Source organism: Osmia lignaria, unplaced genomic scaffold (genome assembly GCF_051020975.1).
Source record: "Osmia lignaria lignaria isolate PbOS001 unplaced genomic scaffold, iyOsmLign1 scaffold0185, whole genome shotgun sequence".
Classification (NCBI taxonomy): Eukaryota; Metazoa; Arthropoda; class Insecta; order Hymenoptera; family Megachilidae; genus Osmia; species Osmia lignaria.
In genome coordinates this window covers 15,001-20,000 of record NW_027478326.1, presented here as the reverse complement: position 1 = coordinate 20,000, position 5,000 = coordinate 15,001, and the positions used below count along the sequence as shown (strand labels likewise).

Sequence of the window (5,000 nt, the reverse complement as noted above, 5' to 3'; positions counted from 1 at the left end):
AGTGGTTAAAACTGAGAGAGTTGAAACTACGATGTATTAGAACGAGCAACCGTCGAAACTTTGTTTTCGCGACGTTCTTTTCGTCGCTCTCGTCCCCACGCTCCTACGCTTTGGTTGTTTCTTTGCCATCCGTGTTGCGATAAAAAGATTTCTCCATTGTCCAAAAAGGACGGATCGAGATTCCTCTTTCGAGAGGGAGAGAGAGGTACTTGCGGGTAACCTGGAATCTACGAAACACGCACCGTGGTAAGATTCGTGCGTCCGCCTGATCGATGTGTGTTGTTTACGGACCGGCTGAGAAGCGACGATAGCGAGTCTTTGAAAAACTATGTGTCCATTAGTTAGACCGATCGTCGCCGGCCGTGTGTCTGTTCGAATCTCGCAACCCACGATTCAGCGACAGGACGCGCGCTCGCATTCCTTGTGTGCGTTCGTACTTTTCAAGGTTTTTAAATGTACTTTACGCCCGACCGTCGAGAGGAGCGTGCCACTGGGCGTTTCTCCGACGGTTTCCGTCCTTGGACGCGATCGTGTCGTCAACGATCGAACAAACAAACAAATACGTTGGCGACGCCCGAATTCGCTCTCCCGCACGCGCCGGGTGGGAGAGTGATGTGGGTATCGAATGTGATGCGTGTTAATAATGAAAATAACACTCTAAAGATCTAAAGAGTTTGAAATACAAAATTTTACGATTACCCTGAACGGTGGATCACTTGGCTCGTGGGTCGATGAAGAACGCAGCTAATTGCGCGTCAACGTGTGAACTGCAGGACACATGAACATCGACATTTCGAACGCACATTGCGGTCCACGGATACAATTCCTGGACCACGCCTGGCTGAGGGTCGTTTTCTTAACAAAAGACTGCTTGCGTTTGCTTCTCGAAAAAAGAGTAATTCATTTCTTTCTAAACATCTCGCCGTCGTTCAACGAAAGTAGAACGTTTCGGAGCGGGATTATCGAACGAAATTGAAAGAATGAATGAACGATAAACAAAGAAAGAGTCGCAACGTACGAGCGATAGTTGGGCAGTTCGTCGGCGTTTGTCGTGGAAACGATGTGACGAAAATCGCAACCGATACACTAAATGCAGGCCGTTAAAGGAGAGAAACAAATTTCGAAATATCTCTTCGAACTAGCGCAAGTGCGTCACGGCGCGCGAGTCGTTCGTTAAAATTTATAAACGACCGCCCGTGAAAGCACCGAGTTCTCGGAAGATAATCTATAAAGATTCTCCATCCTGCTGAAAGTTATCGGATCGGCGCGATTGTTCACTTGTAGAAATCCACGCTCCCGACGTTGCCAGAAACGATATTTACGAAAGGTGTGTCAAAAATAAACGAAAGAAGCTCTCCTATAAATTTAGAAAAAGCAAACGAGTGAAATGTTTGAGATGATAATTTGCTGAAATGCAAGCTCGAATAGCCCCAGGGTTTCGAATGATTCCCCGCGCTTTATACATCTCTCTGTTTACAAACGGTGTATAAATGAAAGATCGCTTCAGATGGGTCGTCGCTGTTTGACGCGCGATGCTGTTCCTTTTTTTTTGTCTGTCTGTGCGTTTAGCTTCGCTAAACAAGTTAAATGGTTAAAAAGCGTCGAAAAAGCGAATACACACGCGACAAGACAAATCTAACGAGTAAAGGAACGCTCCGCTCCAAGATAAAAATGGTTGTTTACAATCAATACAGCGTTTCGGTACCCCTGATCGTAGTCTGAAACTGTGTAACAAAAGAGAGGAAAGCGAATGGTGAAGGAACTTCGAAGCCTCCGTGGCGTGGCTAGAACTTGTGATAAAAGTATGTTTGCAGCAATTATGCATGCTCCCGTTAAAACAGCATTTCAATGTCTCGCATGGCTTAAAGCTCTAGGAGGCTTCAACATTTAGAATACATACGGACTACTTCGTTTGTTAAAGATAAGCGAAGACCGCGCGACCATCGCTCGGTCGTCCAGTCCTCGAAAGTTTTGTTGCGTTCCAAAGAAGAGACAAATGGGGTTTACCCTTGCGCTAAGGGGAGAAGAAGAGAAAAGCAGTTGTTAAATCTAAGAGGTGTGTGGAGTACATCGCGTGTTGGTTAAAATTGTTAAATGAAGTATACGCGAAATGTTCTCTCGCTCTTGCTTTTCCTCTTGCTTCCGTGGCGCTCGAAAAGAAGGGATGATAAATAAAGAAACCTATTCGAAATCTCTTGTGGAACAAAAAATAATACGGACGGACGTTAAAATTGAACCGAGACGAAATGGATCGTCTTGCGAGTTGTCTTCGCTTTGAAATTGTTAAAAATTGATAAAAGCAATACGACGAAGCTGCAGTCCGCAAAATGTTTGAAGCAAAAAGGAAATAACACGAAAATTATGGGAACGTCGTGTCTCAACTTTTTTTTCCCTCTTGTGCTCGTTTCATCGAACGATAAATACAAACATTTTGAAACGAGAGAGGAGGAAAAATTGAATATGCGAAAGGTTGATTCACGCACAGTTTCTCTACGTGTTTGCTTTTTTGCTTCTTTTCGTTTATTTTTTTTTTTTTTGCATCGAGCATCATTATTCACCTTTCGATGAAACCAAAGAAATTGACGACCTCAGAGTAGGCGAGATTACCCGCTGAATTTAAGCATATTATTAAGCGGAGGAAAAGAAACTAACTAGGATTTCCTTAGTAGCGGCGAGCGAACAGGAATGAGCCCAGCACTGAATCCCGCGGTACCGCCGCTGGGAAATGTAGTGTTCAGGAGGATCCGTTTATCCCGAGACATCGAATTGCGTCCAAGTCCATCTTGAATGGGGCCATTTACCCATAGAGGGTGCCAGGCCCGTAGTGACCGGTACGCGTTTCGGGAGGATCTCTCCTTAGAGTCGGGTTGCTTGAGAGTGCAGCCCTAAGTGGGTGGTAAACTCCATCTAAGGCTAAATACGACCACGAGACCGATAGCGAACAAGTACCGTGAGGGAAAGTTGAAAAGAACTTTGAAGAGAGAGTTCAAGAGTACGTGAAACCGTTCAGGGGTAAACCTGAGAAACCCAAAAGATCGAATGGGGAGATTCATCGTCAACAACGCTGGCTCCCGTTGGTGCGCGATGCCCCGGATGGACCTTCGGGTTCCATTAGCGAGGGCACACCACCTTCGGCGAATGTTCCGGCGAGGTAGTCGTGCACTTCTCCCCTAGTAGAACGTCGCGACCCGTTGCGTGTCGGTCTACGGTCCGAGGCGGAGCCTGTCCGTCACCTTAACGGTGTTCGTGACAGACCCTCGGTTGCCTGGCCGACTGCGCGACGGTACTCAGACGGTATCAGGCCGCAACCAATCCATTTTCGAATGTGTGTGCGTCAGGACCGCCGCAAGCTAGGTTCAGTTATAATTACCCGGATGTACGGACTATGCGCCGTCCCCGGGTCTGGCCAGCTGTTAGCAGGAGGAGTCCTTGGACTGGCCAAGCTTTGAATTACCGGTCGGCGACGCTATTGCTTTGGGTACTCTCAGGACCCGTCTTGAAACACGGACCAAGGAGTCTAACATGTGCGCAAGTCATTGGGATATAAATAAACCTAAAGGCGAAATGAAAGTGAATGTCGTCCTCTGCGTCGACCTAGGGAGGATGGGCCTCGTTACGATTAGGCCTCGCACTCCCGGGGCGTCTCGTTCTCATTGCGAGAAGAGGCGCACCTAGAGCGTACACGTTGGGACCCGAAAGATGGTGAACTATGCCTGGTCAGGACGAAGTCAGGGGAAACCCTGATGGAGGTCCGTAGCGATTCTGACGTGCAAATCGATCGTCGGAACTGGGTATAGGGGCGAAAGACTAATCGAACCATCTAGTAGCTGGTTCCCTCCGAAGTTTCCCTCAGGATAGCTGGCACTCGCTCGAACGTTATTGCGAGTCTCATCTGGTAAAGCGAATGATTAGAGGCCTTGGGACCGAAACGACCTCAACCTATTCTCAAACTTTAAATGGGTGAGATCTCTGGCTTGCTTGCATCAAATGAAGCCATGAGATTTTATTATTGGATCAGAGTGCCAAGTGGGCCAATTTTGGTAAGCAGAACTGGCGCTGTGGGATGAACCAAACGCAGAGTTAAGGCGCCTAAGTCGACGCTTATGGGATACCATGAAAGGCGTTGGTTGCTTAAGACAGCAGGACGGTGGCCATGGAAGTCGGAATCCGCTAAGGAGTGTGTAACAACTCACCTGCCGAAGCAACTAGCCCTGAAAATGGATGGCGCTGAAGCGTCGCGCCTATACTCCGCCGTCAGTGGCAAGTGGGGCTGGACAAAATTTGGTCCTCCATGAAGCCCTGACGAGTAGGAGGGTCGCGGCGGTGTGCGCAGAAGGGTCTGGGCGTGAGCCTGCCTGGAGCCGCCGTCGGTGCAGATCTTGGTGGTAGTAGCAAATACTCCAGCGAGGCCCTGGAGGACTGACGTGGAGAAGGGTTTCGTGTGAACAGCCGTTGCACACGAGTCAGTCGATCCTAAGCCCTAAGAGAAATCCTATGTAAATGAGGTGTCCTAAAGCTCTCAGTTAAAAAGCAACAACAAAACTGTTAAATATGGCTAAATCGAATTTATAAGAAGTAGTTGCAGAGATGCACACCCATTGGGCGAAAGGGAATCCGGTTCCTATTCCGGAACCCGGCAGCGGAACCGCATACCATTCGGGCCCTCGTAAGAGTGTTCGTCGGGGTAACCCAAAATGACCTGGAGACGCCGTCGGGAGATCTGGGAAGAGTTTTCTTTTCTGTATAAGCGTTCGAGTTCCCTGGAAACCTCTAGCAGGGAGATAGGGTTTGGAACGCGAAGAGCACCGCAGTTGCGGCGGTGTCTGGATCTTCCCCTCGGACCTTGAAAATCCAGGAGAGGGCCACGTGGAGGTGTCGCGCCGGTTCGTACCCATATCCGCAGCAGGTCTCCAAGGTGAAGAGCCTCTAGTCGATAGATTAATGTAGGTAAGGGAAGTCGGCAAATTGGATCCGTAACTTCGGAATAAGGATTGGCTCTG

General features: G+C 48.5%; 1 non-coding gene and 1 pseudogene across 1 annotated transcript; both read left to right on the top strand.

Moving 5' to 3' along the window:
* Positions 1–696: 696 nt before the first annotated feature.
* LOC143308197 (5.8S ribosomal RNA) lies at positions 697–851 on the top strand. Its single transcript, XR_013065185.1, has one exon. It is a non-coding gene; the product is annotated as a 5.8S ribosomal RNA (ribosomal RNA).
* A 1,732-nt stretch (positions 852–2,583) lies between these two features.
* LOC143308196 (large subunit ribosomal RNA) overlaps positions 2,584–5,000 on the top strand; it is a 4,610-nt pseudogene continuing 2,193 nt past the window's right edge.